The 19,647-nt window shown below is 45.2% G+C and overlaps 1 long non-coding RNA gene across 1 annotated transcript; it reads left to right on the top strand.

The window, feature by feature from the left end:
* Positions 1–4,493: 4,493 nt before the first annotated feature.
* On the top strand, positions 4,494–17,922 carry LOC126508593 (uncharacterized). Its single transcript, XR_007593895.1, has 3 exons — positions 4,494–5,047; positions 9,340–9,661; positions 12,076–17,922. It is a non-coding gene; the product is annotated as an uncharacterized lncRNA (long non-coding RNA).
* Positions 17,923–19,647: the final 1,725 nt, after the last annotated feature.

Below are 19,647 nucleotides of genomic sequence, written 5' to 3'. Positions count from 1 at the left end.
GGTTCTCTTCTTTAATTCTAGCTGGTAGAGGGCATGGTCAGCATGACCTTGGTACAGACTGAGAGACCTTCTACCTGCCCTAAAGACATTAACTGGCATGCTGTTGAGGGAGTGAGACTTGGGGCCCTTAAAGATGCTAAGGGTAGCCCCTAGCTGATAGCCGGTGGTGGTGAAGCAGGGTTCTCAGCCTGGCAAATAAAAGAAGCAGAAGCTAAGTAACTCATGCCAACTTGGCAGAACATTCCAAACTCTAGAAAGGGACAGGCCACCTGCGCTCTGATGGCAGCCTTATGAGACCCTGGGGGCAGGAGCCAACTGAGTCAGGTACAGGCAGGCTCCTGACCTACGCTATTGACTCAACAGATAAGTGCTGTTTGAAGTCGCTTGGTTAGAGATACTGTTGCATACAACAAGAAGAAAGCAAAGATGAACTTCTTCAGTGGGTGGATAAACCAGACTTGACAAGACTGGAGAGCGCCAGAGTCAGTGTCTTAGTTAGGGTTCCTATGTCTGTGGAGAGACACCATGCTCATGGCAACTTTTATAATGGAAAACATTTCGTTGGGTGAATTACAGTTTCAGAGGTTTAGGCCATTATCGTCATGGTGAGACATGGCAGCGCGCAGGCAGACATGGTACTAAAGAAGGAACTGAGAGCTCTACATCCTGATCCACAGGCAACGGGAAGTTGACTGAGACACTGGGCAGTATCCTGAGCATAGGAAACCTCAAACTCCGCCCCCATAGTGACACACATCTTCCAACAAGGCCACACCTCCCAATAGCGCCAGTCAAACTGCCATAGTAGCTGAAGAATCAACTCCATAATACAAAGCAGTATCTCCCAGGTTCTCCATTTAAAATAGAAAAGACAAGGGTTAGAGAGAGAGCTCAACAGCTAAGAGCACCTGTCGCTCTGGCCAGGAATCTGAGTTCAGTTCCTAGTACTGACATGGTCTAGTACATCCATCAGTAACTCCAATCCCAGAAGATGCAAGGCCCCTTCTGGCCTCCAAAGACACAAAATGCATGTGATCCACAGGTAAAAGACCTAGACACATAAGATAAAAATACACACACACACACACACACACACACATATATATTTAAAAAGTGTAAGACAAAGTAGAGGCATATGTCCTGCCTAGGAACACAACTGCACCAACAAAGACATGTTTCAGCCCTCGGAGCAGATATTAACCTTAAGTGAATAGACATCTTTGATTATTTTTTAAGTTTACTAACTCAAAGAGCAGAAGATACTTCCAAAATACATCTCTTTCCTTCCTTTGGTTCCAGGAAGGGCTCTGCCTAAATAAAAATGAATGACAGTATGTCTGCTTGTACTTAAACTTCCCCTTTGGCATCACAGTGACCAAAAACCTATCTCAGAAAAGTCTTTCTGGCCATTCAGAGTTCTCCTCCCTGAGTCTGCCTCTCTGACAAACTTTCAGATGTGATGGGAAACAGGCAGCCTGCATCAGACACACAGTGACACTTCATATATTTGAAGCAGATAAATCCCCCTTAATGCTTGTCTTCCCAGAGCCCCAAGCCCCTTGTTCCCATCCCATCTCTTCAGCTCCCTGAGGTCTCTTGCAAAGCTTTTGTGCTACCTACGTTTCCAGCCTTTGTGAGCAAGTGTGAACCTCCAACCACAGGAAGTGACAACGTTCTATCGGGATGATGGCAGCAAGAGGGTGATCAGAGACTCTCATTTGCCACAGGATAGCATACAGGAGCTCCTAGGATTATATAGGGATAAAAGGATCAGCAGCAAGAACCAGGGAACCACTAAAGAACCAGGAGCTAGTGAAAATTCTTCTTCCGGAGTTAAGCAGGTGCTGGCAGACACAAGTAGACAGAATAAGAATTACTCCAGGAAAGAAAATGTATCATAGGCATTATAAGAAAAATTAGGAGTCCAAGAAAGAGGTGGGCCAATTAACTTTGATCTGTGGTTCTCTACCAGACCATTGAGTGCCTTTCCTAGCACTGACCTAATGAATTGTTTTAAACTGGTGCTTAAGACAAAAAGGAATTTATACTTACATAGAGTTGGAAGTGAAAAGTCTAACATTAGGCTGTCAGTGGAGGCAGGCTCTCTGAAGACACTCTGAAGAAACCCCACCCCTTTTTCTTAATTTGTATTGTTGCCAGTAATTATTGCTGTGCCCTGGGTTTATAGACTCCACCCCAATCACTGCCTCTGTCCCCACATGGCATTCCACGCTGTGTCTCTGCTTCAGAGTACCTCTTCCTACTAACTGCTCCAAAGGTGTTAGTCAAACTGGGTTAAGAGGATCACGCCATGGCAGCTTGACTTTGTCTTGACTAATCATCTCTATCCTCTGTCTATATAATTAGCATTTTGAGGTCATGGGAAGGTCATGAATTCTGGTGTGCTGTGGTCAAAATGGTACATAGCTTTGAACCACTCACTCCCCACCCCAACATGATGATACTAGACAGTGGGGCTATGGGAGCCATTTGGGTCCTAACAGGGACTTCAGAGAGTTACTCATCTCTTCTGCCTCCTGAGGCCATATCAAGGACATCCAATCACTCAACACTGTTATCATTGACAGTATACGATAGAAATATCTGTCGTTAAGAAGCTCTCAGCCAATGGGCACTTTCTTATAAAAACCGAGCAGACTGAGGTATATTGGTGTATCTAGGAACTAGCTCCGAGTGCGAATGCTCTAGCCTTCTGTGACAGCTGTTCACTCTGAGGCTGATGTCAACAATCCCAGATGCAGACGTGAGAGATGAAGAACATGCATGCACAAGGTCTCTGGGGTTCTATAATTTCCAACACCAGGGAGTGGGGTGGGGGGCAGGTAGTTCTGATAATAGGAGTTTTGAGAACATTTGAAAACAGTGTAACTGGGGGATCTCCTGGGCTACACCAATTCAAAAATTTGTAAAAATAATTGGGATCTCCTTAGCAGGGTGAAAATTTTCCTGGAAGAAGGCCTGGGCTACTACCTTCACATTGGGCCTATGTGTATTTTGGTGCAAAATCATTATTTTGTTACAAATACATTTGTATGAATATATATATATGAATACATACACATATGCATATTTGAATATATAAAGATATGCCTTGTGCTTGCAGATCTGGGACTGAGGTATGACTGTTTTAGATCACAGTTCACAAAGCAACCCCCACCCGTCCTGCCGGGAGGATTCATCTTTGGCCTGCAACAATACAAAGGCTCCTAAGGGACGTCACCCCACAATCCAAACAAAGCCCCAGAATCCAATCTAATTGCAGATCCAGAAGTGGAAAGTCAGGGTTCAAGGTCAAGAGGCAGGAAAACACACAAAGTCTTCAGCCCACAGGAAGCAGCGATGGCCCTCCTCAGAGGACACGTTTCCGGCTTCCGCTCTGCTGGATAAACACACCTGCCTGAGATGCTATATGAAGATCCTGGATTTTAGTGCCGTCAGCAGAACTTCCCCGGTTGTCTGGGAAGTTTCTCGAGCTGTATCCTTCCAGCTTGGTAAGTTTTTATTGCAGTGTGGCCTGGAGGCTTTGACTGTCTCTGGGGGCACAGTAAACGAAGGGACATGAAAAGACTGTCAGCTATCATTCAAAACATCCGTGCACCGAGAGCAAAGCACCGCATGGAAAAAATCAATGCTGGTGTGTCCTTCAGGGACTGTGCTGCTGCCTGAAGCCTGGGTTTCTATTCTTCTGGAAGAGATTATGCAATGATTCTTGCTTCTGCGAGGGCTGCAGGCTCAAGTTTCCGAGACAATATCCTGACTTTGAATGCACATGTCTCAGCAAGATGTTTGTCCACTGGCTGGGCAGCACAATAGTGGCTCGGTGCCTTATTAGGAAAGTAGATACATTTATTGAGGCAGTGGCTTTTATGTTTTTTTGTTTTTGTTTTTTTTTAATTGGTATCTTCCTGACTCAAACACACCTGGAGAAATAATATTGCTTGCTACCTTGATTTTTATGTGGTCTTATACATCTTAAAAGCTGCGTAAGAGAGAAATTGGGCCATTTCTCTCTGAAGCAGCTTTTAAGATGTATAAGACCACACAAATGTTTTGAATGTTGAAGCCTTGATCTAATTTTCTACCTGTTCCATCATGCACTTTGAGATTTGAGCTATTCATGTAGAGCATGTTTCCTGTACCTAAATAGGATGGGTACCAGCAGAGAGTTGCATGTCTGCAGGCCTGTTTGGGGAGAGCTGCATTGGAACTCCTAGAGGTTAGGAATAGTAAGACCAGACCTTAAGTAGCTGCGACTTGTCATCTTCACTATAGGCCATACTAAGGCAATTTTGGCCACCTCCTCCCACAAAGGAAACCCCTATGCTATTCCCTGAGCCTTAGCTTCTCCCACTCCAATCTACTTGTCTCATCTCACGGTCCTCCTTGCTTGTACTCAACCCACACAGCAATGGACAAGCTATGTGCTTTTCTGACCCCATGACTAGCACTAACGGACTATATTATTTGAAACCAATAGACACAGTGTATTAGTCAAGGTTCTTTAGAGTTGCAGAACTTATGGAATAAATCTAGATAGATAGGTAGATGATAGATAGATAGATAGATAGATAGATAGATAGATAGATAGATATGAGAATTTGTAAGTCATCGGGATGACTTACAGGCTGTAGTCCAGCAACGGCCAGTTGTGAATGGAAAGTCCAAGAATCCAGTAGCTGCTCAGTCCCATGAGACTGGGTGTCTCAGCTGGTCTTCAGTACCTGCTGGGATTCTGAAGAAGTAGGCTCCAATGCCAGTGGATGTGCTGACAAGGTGAGGGCAGGCAGGTAAAGAATGGACCCTTCCATCTTCCATTGTGCTTCCATAGGCTTCCAGCTGAAGGTGTGGCTCAGATTGAAGGTGTGCCTTCCAGCCTCTAGATCCAGATCAAAGGCATGTGCGTTGTCTTCTTGTCGCAAGAACTGGATCACAAGTGTGCCCTCCATGTCTGAGTAATAGTTCGTTCCAGATGTAGTCAAGTTGACAACCAAGAATAGCCGTCACACACAGCTTCCATTTCCAACAGGTGGGCAGGCAGAGGCCTGGCTCTTGAGTGCATCCTTGGCTTTCTTTCCCTCATTACAGGGAGCAGTTGTCCCTGAAGAAGAAAGAATAACCCAATGGGGGGGGGGGCTCACTGCTGGAGAATGAATGGGCCCTTGGATGAAAGGCTTGCCCTTCTCTGTAGCAGAAGTCCAAGACAATGCATGTGAAAATATAAGAAGTAGGTATCCTGGGAGGGGGTTCACCAGATCCTGAGTTCTAAAATCCCACTTGACTTACTAAAAGATTAGCCATGAATGGCTGATTGCAAAGCCAGGCAGAGGTGGGGTGGGGAGGTTTCCTACAGCCCAGCTGAGCATGTCCTGTGCCCTTTAATTGAACACGCTATTCAGTCCAATGGGGGTGAAGGGGCCAGTGGAAAGCGAGTCTGGAAATACAGTTCTATGAAATCATGTTCGTTTCCTAACCAGCTTCATTAGTGAGCAGGGCTACTTAGAGGCCCTTAAATTATTATAGGCTTGTGTCATGCGGACAAAACATGGACACCTGGGTCCTCGCTGGTAGATCCCCCCAGCACTGTTAATAATAGGAATTCAGGGAGGTTCTTCCAAACCATGGCGTGAATGATAAGGGATTCCAGCTGTTTTCCATAGCCTGATGGATCTTTTTTAATTAGAATTTTTGCAATAGAATGCATGATATTTGGAAGAAGACAATATTACTCAGAGGGCATTGAGACTCCTTTCTGAGCTTCCTGCTGGGTTTGCCTCTTCTGCACAAAGTGATTTAGCATCTCTTCTTTCTTCCAGTCCTTTTGAACGCACACACTCCTGTGTGTGTGTGTGTGTGTGTGTGTGTGTGTGTGTGTGTGTGTGTGTGCACGTGCGCCTTTTTATAAGCTTGTCTCTCTTTCTCAAATTTCCTGTCGTAGAGTCAGAGGATACATTTTTATTTTGTAATAAGTTTGCTTAAATCACTTCCTCAATCTCTCTCTGGAGGACTGGGTTTCAATAAAAACATTTCGTGGGCTCCCAGAATGCCTTTCCCTTTGTAGCTAGCTCCCTGCTTTTGGATGATAGGGAGGAAATGGAAACGTGCTATTGTCAAATGGCCTGGCAAGGGAAGAACTCACATACCTAGGGAGATTAAGAACAAATTGGGAGAGTGGGTGTCAGAGCACTCTGTACTTCCAAACAGCAGCCTTCACTCCCTCTCGGCCTCCCTCCTTCCTTCAGCTTCCCAGGGAACATAGCGCTGCGGGGTCGGACTGCTGTGCCCACACTCCCTTCTTGGCTCCATTTCTCTGCTTCTGGGGCAGTGTGTGCAGGGCCCACAGCGAGAGAGTGACTGCTTTTATCTCTTCTGAAAATATTTATAGCTAAACACGGGCAATTGCCTTGGGAAGCGGGCCTATAAATTTTCTCTTGACTCCCACCTCTTCCTATCTTGCAACTCAAGATGAATCCATCCTAGAGTGGAAGAAGGGAGGAGGAACCTTCGGGGGGGGGGGCGAGGTCTCATAGCGATTGCTTATCTCGGGAGCACACTCCAGTCTAGCTTGAACCACTTGGTCGGGCCAGGGTGACTGATTATGGGATGGAAAACAAAAGCTGCGGGGGAAGGTGCAGAGCCCAAGCTGGAAATGGCGCTCAGATATTCCACCCTGTCCTAGAGAGAAGGACACCTCACTCCCACAGGCTGATGTGTCTGCCTGCCTGGTCGCTTGGACCCTCCGTCCAAAAGAATGGTGGGAAAAGAGAGGGCGCAGACACGCGGAGGCTCTGGACCCAGCGGGGCTTTGTTGCAGTACCGGGCCTCATTCACCTTGAGTGCCTTCAGCAGACTCCCTTCTGCTAGTTCACGTGGGCATGATATACCACAAGCCAACTTGGCTTTGAGCCAGGAGAGGCTAAAATGGTTCAGGGGTCCTGAAGGCTTCTCAACCAGCCTATTGAGAGGAGAGCGTCAGAATCGGTAAAGGGTCATGGTGACCCACGTTTGGTCTTCTCGCCCTGCCTCTTATCGGTTTGTGCTGTGGGAAAGTCACTAAAGTTATCTGGAAAATAGAGATAATAATGTCTACCCCACAGTGCAATCGTGAAAACTAAGTAAGACCATGAACATCAAGTTCTCACATAAACCCAGGCTTGGGGTGACCTCAGTGAAAACCTAGTTTGTCACTGGCGTGGTCGTAACAGTGGCGGGCTGGCTTCCTGGCGGCTTGAGCTGCTGTGACCTCAGCGTTTTCTTTCACAAGGTGTCCGTCATGCACAGTAACCTAGAAGGGCCTGCCAAACGCCTTGTCTTCAGGAGCTTTATGCCACATCAACACATAAATATCACTAAAGTGTGGCGACACCAAATGCTATCCGTGTCCCTTGTCCTGTCACCTGGTTACGAGGACTGAATGGTGAGCTGCGCACTCACCTGGCTGTAATGGCTCTGGTTTCCATAACAACACTGCAATTTTCATTTTATTTTCTCACTTTCCTAGCTGTCCAGGACATAAAATCAGAGTGACTATTTTCCCCAAGTCTAAAGAATTTATGGAAGTAAACATGTTTCCCAAATGTTGGGGGACTTCTAACCACTTCCCACCATCTTCAAGAGCAGCGGGGTGGGGTTTTCTCAGACCCATCTTTTGTGTGGTCTTAGACAGAAAGTTGAATTGGTGTGTACCGTCAAATGCTTCCCTAGATGTTGCTTCTCCACGAGTGTGTAGAAAGATGGCTGGGGGAGGGGCACTTCATCCTGAAAGGAGGGCCCTGTACAGCAGCATCCTAGCTATGTTCACCTCCAGGCCTTCATGCTCCTTATCAGCGGTTCTCAACCCTCTTAACACTGCGATCCTCTCACGCACACCGTTCCTCATGTTGTGCTGACCCCCCAACCAGAAACTTATTTTGTTGTTACTTTATAACTGCAATCTTGCTACTGTTATGAATCATAATGTAAATGTCCTATATGAGATCCCTCTGGGGGTCTTGACCCATAGGTTGAGAACTTCTATCCTGTATGTAACCATCTCACAATGCCAGAGTTAAGAGCTGGTTTCTTCCTCAGACTGCCCAAGACTCCTGCTTGGGTCTCATTTTGTCCTCCTATCTAAAAGTGATTATAATGTCTCAACCTCGCTAGTCCTGAGAGAGGATTTCTGATAGCTGAAGAGACAGGGAAGCTGGTGAATTTCCTTACCCGAAATTAAATGTTGCTACTATCGGACTCACAAGATGGTCTGGACTTTGGGAGATGGAGGGGAGCCTACTGCAATCACGGGGATTCATTATCTCCTCAGACTCAGCCTCTTTGCTGCCCAGCTTAAACCTTTGGTCTTTGGGGCTCTGGTTGACTGGAATGAGTTTAGGCTGATAAATTCCAGGAGCTCCTCCCCCCACATAATTCCCATCCCTACCCATGACTAGAACAAAATTACTCTCTGGGAACCAGCCCCATTTTGAATGACATGTGGTTTCTAACGCCCTTTCAGTGAAACACCATTGAAAGACTCTCCTTCATAGCCTAAAGTCCTTGAGCCTGTAATTAAATCCTGTGTGATCAAAGAACACTACAGTGTAAGCACCAAAACACACAACCTCTATATTCCTCGACAGAGCACTCCTCATCTACCACCAAAACAACGCCTTTAAGCTATCGGACAACCATTTCCATTTTGGAAACTGGCTTGACTTCCTCGAGTGCACATAAAGGCCCTGCCCAGGGTGTGCTCTGCACCAAGAACTGGAAAACATTCTTACTGATGGCTATTGTGGGTCTCTGCACAAACCCAGGATTCCGTTAGGAAGGAATGGGGACGATGGGGCAGATAATGGGCTGGGTGCGGCTGTTCTTAATTAATCTTCTGTGTATCCTGTAATCTGGAGGAAAATTGAAGCGGTTGCCAATTGCAAATGGAGAAATTCTACATCGAGGGGAAAAAAATCTATAAACTTCAGGATGAAGCCATAACAAAGAGCAATGCGATGCCTTCAGCGCCTCACTTTCTGCTGGGCCGGAATAAATCGACTTCCGTAGCAAAGCGTCACTGCTCCGTGTCTCGTGTGGCTCACCCCCCTCTTGTCTCGCCTCCACTATGACACTTTATAAGGTGGCTGATGAAAACAGCACATTTTCTTGTGCTTTCTCCGTCATACACGCGTCCCTTTAGAGACAGCATGGGCGGAGGGAAAAGAGAGAACGCCAATAGTCTTCGCATTGCACAGCAATGGGCTGAAAAGGAAAGGTCTTAAATCTAAAGGCCATTTTGGCATTCTCTAGTGCTCATGTCTTGAAAACCCCTTTCCTTTCTCCTCTCAGGAATGTCTGCTGTTGGTTGAGAACAAAGACAAACCCAACACCCTTAACTTAAATCCCAAAGAAGATGTATTGGCTCTTCTAAGTGAAAATGCAGAGACCAATGACCAGGTGTGGTTCATCCTTAGTTTCGGCTCCATGCATTACGACTGTCTTGGTTATGGTGGGTGTAAAGAAAAAAATCTCCCTAAACAGAGTCCATTTCTAAGTCATTATAGATACAGCTACCAGTTTCCTAGAGGCTATGATAAGTCTGTCTGTCCTGACATTCATCCTGATTGGATCACTGGTTCAATACCATCCTCATCCAGGTGATTATGACCAGGTAAATAGAATGCTGGCTGTCCTCATTAACTTAATGAATTGATGATAAGCCCAGATTATGGACTGTTGGGTTGAACCATAGGGAACTGCTCACAGCCGAAGATCTTTGGCTTGCGAATGGAAGTTTCTGTGCTTGAAACTAGTAAGTGAGGTGTGTCGGGGAAAGGAAGAAATCGTGGGATAGTGGGCAAGAAACCAACAAGTCTGATGACCTAGCATTTTGGAGAATTGGGGGGGGGTGGACCTGGAAGCTCTCCCTTAGTCGTCCTTACCGTACATTGGCTATGTGCACTTGGTTAAATCTTCCAATCTCCTTGCCCTTGTTTCCATCTGTGCAAGCTACAGTTGACACAACACCTATGTTTGCAGGGGTCAATGATAAACAAAATCTTCAAAGTGGTAACTGGCTCTTGGCAGTTACCAGCTATTAGTTCTAGAATGGTTTTTGTTATTTCTGGGCAAATGTGATGTCCCCATTTGTCAACACCCTGGTGCCGCATTCATACACGGGCGCTGCTCCGCCTTGTAACTAGTTTCAGTAGCTGTGCCCTCCAAGTGTTCTGGGGGTTATTAAAAATGGGAATGCGCATCCAGTTACATCTCCGCACACTGGGAAAGGGCCTTTTTCATTTGTGTGCTCGCCCACAGAGGCTGCGATTGCCAACTCTCAAAGCCAATTAGAGTCAGTGAATTACCCATGGACATAAAATTAATGAAATTCTCCAACATAATTGTTTTCTAGAAAGCTCAAGGTAACAAGAGAGACACAGACTCAAATGAAATGACTAGCTTCATCAGCTTCTCAATCCCCCGGCTGGGCCAGGCTTGTTCCTCCTCCTCCTCTACCTTTTAAAGAGGGTTTACTTTCTTTGATTTGATTGATTGCTAAATCCTGGCCCTCAGTGTAACCAGCATTTTGGGAAGGTCATCTGGGCACCTCCATCTACATCCGAGCAGAGTCATGCACAAATATCCCAGAGGAGCTGGGCAGCTGCACTGTGCACCCGAACAGCCCAGGGAGCCCACCCCACGTTCTTTTCCTTCAGTGGGAACTAGGTCTTTTAAACTAGCCTGGCTGTAGGCAAGGGAAGGCTGGGAAGTCGGATGAGTGTAGAGCACAGAGGGCTGTTCTAAAAGATAAGCCACAGCTTACCCCTTCCCCAGGCTCCCACGATAGGATGTCCTCTCCGCAAGATGGAGCACGAACAGAGGAAAGCAGATTTCTTCTTCCATAAAATAAGCTTTTTTAGATGGTATGTCTTCTTTGATCGTGTTTTGCTCCAGACTTTGAGAACTTGAGGACTTGGGAACCTTGGAGACAGCTTCCTTTTAACTTTATTTCTAGTTCTATTCTGAATTCATCCAAGGGACAGACGCCAAAGCCTTACCAGGCCCCTCCCTGCTTTGTACTTATAGAGAGTATCCATCAGAGTACCTGCAAAACACAATTCAAAAGCAATTTGGGCCAGGTATTGTGATTTAGAGTTCTTGTCAGGGCCCTCTAATGACATGGCACCATCCCATGGCGATACTTTGAGCTTAAGAAAATTAGGAAGACCCTGGAAGTGAATTCTTTGACTTCTACCTGCCCTGTTTGCCCCTGTTCACTTCCTCTCTCAAAGTAGACCACAGGAAGAACTTCTTTTCTCCATGATGAATCACAGAGATGATGGGGAAGAAAAGGCAGTAATAACACCTAGAAACATCATTCTAACCTTCCTACGGCTTTCTGTTAGGAGCTGGTTCTAAAGGAAGTCAATAGTGGAAGTTTCCAATAGACCAACAACTCCCAAATAAACACACTGAGGCTTATATTAATTATAAGTACTTGACTTATAATTAAGTAACTTAGGCTTGTTACTACCTAACTCTTACATCAACCCATATTTCTTATCTGTGTTTTCCCACATGGCTTGGTAACTTGTCTCAGTATGGCATGCCCACTTGCTTCTTTCTGCCACCTGCTGGTGACTCCGGACTCTGCCCTTCTTCCTCTCATCATCTCAGTGTGGCTTTCCTGCCTAACCTTATCCTGTTCAGCCATTGGCCAGTCAGCTTCTTTACTAAACCAATCACAGTGGCACATCTTCACAATGTACAAAGGGAGTATTCCCCAGCAAGCCTGCATGTCTGATAGGTCATGACATCCTCCTCCCTGAGGAGCCTTGTCCTCTGCCCAAAAGGAACACCACCCAGAGAGCAAGGAGCACCTGAACACACAGGCCTAGGCCCTCTTAGTTGATTTCCATTAAATCTTACCTTCAATCACATTTCCACATGACTATCTCCTTTCCATTGGACATAAAGAGCCTTTTCCCAGGTTTGGGGGAATATTCACTTCTGAACACTCTGGATTATGCAAAGTTTTATTAAATACATTTGTATGTTTTTCTCTTGTTAATCTGTCTTTGTCAGCTTTTATTTTCCGGCCTGGCCAGCAACCTTGAGAGTGTTGAGGAAACTTACCTAAAAAGACCTGTCTGAATAACCAAGCCATTATGGAATGTCACCCTCGTAATGCCTGCTTGTCATCACCATTAAAATATCAGTCTGCCTTGCTGTGTAAGGCCTCTGATGAGACAGTTCATCTAAGCATCCGTCTGTGTGGTCCCACTGAGGTCTGCAGGAACTTCCTGCATGGAGAGACTCCAGTTCTTTCCTGTGTACAAGGATGCTGAAGTTCAAAGACATTGCATTATAGCCCAAGTTCCCACAACTCAAAACACGCGATGTGATGGGCCTGAAAAGAGGTACCTGCCTCTAAAGACTGAAAGTGTTCCTGTTGTAGGCCTCGTGGGGTCAAACACAGACCACACATGGTTCTTGGGCCTCCTCATGGTATCCTGTACCTAGCTGAGCATGGACTTGAACCTTTCTTCATTTCTCTATTGGTCATTCAGAGCGACAGTTTCTGAGGTCAGCTGGACTGGGCACATAATACTTCCAACAGCTGCCCTGCCCATTTCTGGCTTTTATCCCATCTTATTAATCTGCTTGTCCTAGCATCCATGACTACGGTGCACCAAACAAAAAGGCAAGAACGATTCGTTCTGGGGAGCTATCACAGGTATGAAATGAATCTAGAAAATTCGGCTCTCGGCCTGGTGACACTTGAGGAATCCAGCGAGCACATGCTGTCGGTCAAGTTTGGAGGTTTGTCAAAAGATCAGTGGCTCCTTTGCTCCACATTCTTTGGGCACTTGGCAGCTTTCTCAGTGTAGAGTATTAAATTTAACTTTCTGGCCCTGTTAGCATCCCAGGGTCGTTAAATATGCCGAGGCGCTTGGTAATTCATCTTCCTCAACATCGTCACAGCTCAGTAAGCCTGCATTCATTACCGTCATGTGAACGTTTAGCAAACATAGCTGGCATGTTCTCAGCCTCCACGGGTCTCCATTTTCACTAAGCTGCCATGAAATATACCATGTGAACACAAATAAACAATTCATGCCGAGATGATGCATCCCCCTTTGTCTCAGGAAAGACAGTCAAGGTTCAAGTTGTCTGATGTGAGAAGATGCGCTGTGTTTATGCTGAGTAACTGGGATTCCCAGCCCTGGTGATGCCTCCTCCCATGCGAGACTCACAAGAGCACAACCTGCCTGGTGGTTCCTGAGTAACAGCAACACGGCTTCTCATTCCCTCAGGATATGTGTCTACAGTTTGTGCAGCGCCCTTTCCTGTGTTTATAGTCTGTGGTTGCTGGTTCAGCAGGTTACTAAGTCACGTGAACAGTCACTTCTGTTGCACCGGAGTTTATGCTATGGTTTATTCTATAGCTTTGCAGTTTTTCTTGCACTTTTTTCTTTGCTATTTCTCGGGGTGGTGTGCTCTCTGCTAATTCTCTCCTTAGCACCAGGAGACCACGGTCTGTTGGACATCTCCTACAAAGACCAGGAGACAAGGCAAGCCGGCTGTGTCAGCCATTGGAGGGTGTCCTTAAATGCATGAAAAAATATAAGCTGTTCCTTGCTTCTGGTTGCCTAGAGCGGATCTTCTGAGGTAAGATTTAAAGATGGAGTCATAGTTTCCTGGTATTCTCCACTGTGCAAGTTCGGCGGTCTTCTATGTGGACATGGTAAAAGATGCATACTGCCCCAAGCCTGTCCCCAGACACACACACAGTTATAAAGAGGACAAGCACCAATTACCAACATCTATACCTCTCTCTCTCTCTCTCTCTCTCTCTCTCTCTCCCTTCCCCAAGTTTCCTTCTTTAGCCCAGACTGGTCTTGAGTTCACCATGATGTAACCTACAAAAGTTTTTTTATTAGGCTGCCTCCATTTCTAAAGGGCATGACCATGACCACCACATTTGACTTCAAATACTTTCCTTTCTTTATTCTTTGTTTTCTCTTTTTTCTTGGAAAGTTGAGGTAATATTGACCCAGAATGTCATTCCGATGTTCTGTCTGGACAGGGTATGAAGCCTCCGTATTTCCAGCATACGCATCATTCCCTACTTTCTTTCCAGTTCTGAGATATAGAGAAAAAAATAAAGTAAAATAAGAAAATATACCAATATATTTAGCCAGTCTGATGTAGCCATCTTCGTCTTTCCTGGAAGGAAAAATGAAAATGGGCATTCCTGTAGAAATACAACCGGGGCATGGGTACATTTGGAAATAGTCAAGAGTTTTCCTCTTCAAATTATGGAAAGATAACAGAGTGAGGTTGTACAGTTCATTTGGATATGGGAAGAAGATATTGTAGATAGAAATCTATATCTTGTCTTCCCCCACCCCAACTTTGGTTCATTTGTGACAGTGCCTTGCTAGGTAGCTGTGGCTGGCCTCGGCTTTGCCTTCCTGCTGCAGCTTCTTCAGGATTAGAGGTATACACCACTGTGCCCAGGTATTCCCATGTGTGTAACAGGGAAAATGTCTCTGAGAGAAGAACTTAGATGAATTCTCCATTATGAAGTTAAATAAACTATGATAAAGATTGTAGCCAGCGTTGGTCAGGAGTACAAGTCAGCTGCAAGTAATAGAACATTCTAAAGAACTGGCCGAGTGAAAAGCATGGGGAACTCCACACAGCTCCAATTCTGCCATGCTATCGTATCATCTAATTTGGGATTTCTTTATGTTCATGGTTGAGAAACATCTCGCACATGTTTTAGGCTGAAGAAAAAGGACAAAAGGGGGCTGGGGACCTCTGTCATGTCGTCCTAACCAGGACACACTCATAGTTTTACCAGTGTGCAGAAAACTGGACACAAGAATGGCATATGAATGAGATTCCATGTTATCTCCATGAGCGGTGTATGGAAAGCTATGTTCGAAAGAGGTAAGGATAGGAAGGCCAACAGAAACTTTCAGGAGTGTATGTGAACACTCCAGGCCATTCATTTGCATGCACGTGTGGCATGCAGAGATGTCACTCTTGGACCATGGTGGTCACTTGAATCATCCCAGGCAGAAGCTTCATGTGTGGAAGGAATCACTTTGGTGATTATCAGAACCCAAGGAAACACACAACATCCACGTCAAAGTCAGGCCATGTTTTCCTCTAGCAGATTGCATGGAGGACTGTTGAATAAATAATATGACTTTATATCTTTGTAAGAAATTGCCCTAAGGAAATTTTAACTAGGTTCATAAGTAACTTAAGTCCTGTATTTATAGAATTATCAAGAGTACTCGGATGTTTTTGATCACACTTGGTTAGGTAGCATGGAGGACTCTCACTTTATAATAATGTTGGCAGCATTGTAACTTCATCAAGGCTTCAAAATACATCTCTGGTGAATTCTGGGGTCTCCTCTGTATAAGCCACTAGCTGTATGGTTGTAGATCAAAGTGCTATCCTTAGGGAATCAGGGCAGAGATTAATGTGGATACTACTGATTAGAAAAACTCACTACTTGCATCTGGAGCTAATGGACACACAAGAAGATATGTTTAAAGGTCGGATTACATTTCCAAAAGAACAGCACCAACTCATTTCGGATCTCTGTCAACTTCTCCTATCTGGTACACTTTTGGTAAAACACCAAAACAAACCCACAATGCCACTAGGCTAGCCAAAACAGGTCTCACAGAGTCAATTTACTGAAGAATAAATATTTTATTCCTAGGGAGACCTCACTCTGAGACTATTTGTTCTGGCTTTGCTTAAAATGTTGCTAAGAGTGTCTATCTGGTGTCTCCATCCAAAATTGAGTAGGAATGAATGACAAACTCAAGACAAAAAAGCATAAAAGTTGGCCTGCGGATGGCAGCAAGAAATTACAGGAACAGAATGAACCCAAAGAAGAAAAAGAGAATCTTCTAGAACCTAAGGCCAAGAACCACAAAGGTGCCACTCTGCAGTGCCGTTGATTAGGGACACTGATCACACACACTTCAGAAAGCCCTGGTTGCTACAGAGGCTACCATCTTTAACACTCAAAGGTTCAACAACAACAAAGGGTTGCATTAGGGCTGGCAAGATGGCTTACTTGAATTCAGTTCCTGAACCCACTTGGTGAAAGAGGAATGGCTTCCAAAAGCTGTCCTCTGGCCTCTACACGTGAGCCAAGTACACACAGACTTCCTCCCCAATCTATTTTAAAAGGAAGATTAACTTGAATTGAAGATCAGTGTGCAGGAAATCTGAGAAATATGCCCTCTGTTCCAAGAAAGATCTTCACTTAAATGAGTAACATTTCTCTTAAACGGAATAAGCCTCAATTATCTGGAAAATCCTCAAAGAGAGCTCAGTTCCCAGGAAAATCGGGAAAGATGTTGCTGCATCCCCGTAACTGAGGTTCTGTAAATACGTTCAATTTGTACAAACATGAGAAAACAATCAGTGTTCAGAGAGATAGTCATCCCTTTTCAATTATAACCCATTTCAGCCAAACTGTAAATATGGCCATACTTGAACGCACGTTGAAATAAACATGTTCAAGCATATTTATTGACCTGGATCAACTCCTTAAGTTCATTTGATTCCAGTGTGAATTGCTTCCAAAGTGCTCGCACCCCCCCCCTTCCTTTCACATATAGATAGCAGAGGCTGGGCTGGACATTACCAGACAGAAAACAGATCAATCAAAATAGATCACTCACTCACCACAAGCATGTGCAGCCCTCGAACCGGTTTTAATCAGTGTGGTCCAAGTGAGCCACGGAATGGCAACGCTTCGCTTCCAGTAAATGCACTTTAAGTATTTCCCATTAGAGGAGTATCAAGTAACAAGCTCGGAATCAGGCCTTTTCCAAATGAGTTTTCTGTTCAATAACCCTAATGCTTAAGAGGCCATGCATTATATGGTGCTTGGTAGCCCAGCAGGAGATGATACGGAGCTACTTGGCAATCTGTCCTTCTCATGTGCCATTGACAGCAAGGACACTTTCTCCCCCAACTCAGGTGGAAGAAGAGCCTGGCTTTGCTGAGTGGCTCATCAGGAGTTCCTGGTTAGGCTGGGTGTCGCTGTCTGCCCCGGGCACAGCAAAGGAGACCCTCGCGTCCAGTGCACTGGATGGAGGTGGTATAGGAAAAAGAGGACGCAAGCCTCTGCCTGTGGCTATGAGTTCCTGGCAATTCCCAGCATCTGCAGAAGGACCAGGGTTTGGGGAAAGTAAAAGATTAAAGAAGGTCTCTGTGGCTGAAGACAAAGGAAACTATTAACCCTGATTCATCACCCTCTTCATAATGACTATATTACCTGCCTCTTTTTACAGCACTTCATATGAATGAAACCCTCTGCCAAGAATATTACATGCATAGATGCTCTCATGTAATCCCACAAGGTAGCTAATTTTTTTTTTGTCTTAGGGAAATGGAAGAATAAAGAGGCTTGCCCAAATGGTAAAATTAAGATTTGAACTCCAAACACATTGCTCTTTCTGACCTGTACCCTCTGTATTAGGATGTCCGGTCCTCTGTTGTCCTCTAAGTCTCCTTTTTTGCCATGCCCAAATGCAGGGGCTGTAACATCCATAGGGATTGGATAAATAGCTGAACTGTAGGGAAAGGATGCTCCTGGGTGCATCTGTTCTTATGCAGTAGATTAGGCACTGAGATCTAGCTATCATCGGCCCGAGGTAAGTTTACACAACACTTTGTGGTTTCCTATTAACCCCCTGCCAATCATCCCCAACATGTCCCCCATGACCCTTTTTATTCCCCCCATAAAGTAGATTCATTTTTTTTCTACTGAAATCATTCATCATCACCTTCCTTTGGATCCTAGGTCCTAGATCTTTATTCATTAACAACATCATCCTTTTAATTCTTTGTCCCATGGAAATGGGCCCAAAAGCTGAGGATGGCCAAGATGAAGACACTTGCCATAAGGAAAGAGGCAGTAGGACAGCTGGTCACCCCTTCTGTGTGACATTTGTCCCATTCTACTCACCATTTAAACAAAAAAACTTAGGAGGAAAGGAAGACCAAATACATTGTCCTTTCCAGTCAGACTTCAGGAACTGCTTTCTAGTCCTTGTACCCTGCTCACTAGGGGGATAGCCCATTCTTTTTTTTTTTTTAATATTTATTTATTTATTATGTATACAATATTCTGTCTGTGTGTATGTCTGCAGGCCAGAAGAGGGCACCAGACCTCATTACAGATGGTTGTGAGCCACCATGTGGTTGCTGGGAATTGAACTCAGGACCTTTAGAAGAGCAGGCAATGCTCTTAACCACTGAGCCTTCTGTCCAGCCCCCATTCATTTCTTAAACAGCTTAGTGTTTTCTGCTAGGATCTAAGCTGTTGGGAGACTTGCATACTTAGGGGACCAATCATACCTAGCCCCTATGTTTTCCCCTCTCCTGACTTACCACCACACCCTTTTATTATAGTTTCCCCCGCATCTTAAAACCATAAATAGCTCTAGGCTTCCCATGACCTCTGCCAGGGTTACCCCCTAGTTGAGGAACTACTCCATGGTCGTGGGAAACAAACTGAGCTAGCTAACTTTCCCACCTCCTCCAAGCTTATCCCCCGACACCTTCAAAGCTTGCCAGGTCCCAACCCACACAATGGGTTGAGGGAAAGGGAGGGAAGTTGGGTCTTCTGGAGTCTGGAAGAGTCAAGTCGTTGGTGTGGCGAACTGGAAGCTAGAGGACTATTAGGGTCAGCCCCAGGGTGGCGAGCTGCCTGGACAGGGCTGAGCCTGAGAGCCACAGCCAGAAGCCCCAGAGGGCTGAACAGGAGTAGAAAAGCTTAGGATGAAGAGGTGGGAACCTGGAGAAGGAGTGAGTCACACGGGAGAACATGGTGCCTGGAGCCAATCCAAAGCAGGAGCCTCAACAGAGCAAGTCAAGGCAGGAGAAGCGGGAGTCTGAGGTCAGTCCAAGGGCAGGGACTGTAGAACAGAAGGGATACAGAGAGAGTCATACTGAGAACAAGAAGATGGGGTAGATGCATGGTGACATACAGGGACTGGATCTTCATTCTGCTATTTAGATAGTGGTGTGTGTGTGTGTGTTGTGTATGTGTATATATGTGTATGTTTGTATGAGTATGTGTGTATATGTGTGTGCATATGTGTGAATGTGTGTGTTTGTGTATGTTGCATATGTACACTGTGTGTGCTGTGTGTATGTGTGTTTGTATATGTATGTGTGTTTATGTATGTATGTGTGTATTGTGCACACATGTGTTCTTTCTAGAAGCATGGCAATCCACTGGGTATAAAAACACTGTGAGTTGCATCTGCTACTCTTACTTCTGTCTGGTGTGAAATGTTGATTGGAATGCTCCTCAAGGACTTTAGTTTTGCACAGTGACTATTTCTCTGACAGTAAGTGAGGTGGCAAATTTAAGCTCAGACCCTAATTTCACTAGCTAATTGTAGTGGCATTTCATTTGTATTTTAATAACTAAAGCATGCCTGAAGATCAGAGAGTAAAACAGCCCCACTGGTCAGCCTTACAGACCAGGCAGTGATAACACACACCTTTAATCCCAATAGCTACACTAGCTGCCATTGGAACCGGGTGGTGCATGCCTTTAACCCCAGTGTGCACACCTTTAATCCCAGCCCTAGAAAC

The sequence above is a fragment of the Alexandromys fortis genome, unplaced genomic scaffold, assembly GCF_014885135.2.
Source record: "Alexandromys fortis isolate MF-2015 unplaced genomic scaffold, M_Fortis_MF-2015_v1.1 scaffold_79, whole genome shotgun sequence".
In the NCBI taxonomy this organism is placed as follows: Eukaryota; Metazoa; Chordata; class Mammalia; order Rodentia; family Cricetidae; genus Alexandromys; species Alexandromys fortis.
The sequence above is the reverse complement of the archived record's forward strand: the minus strand, read 5'-3'. Positions and strand labels throughout refer to the sequence as shown.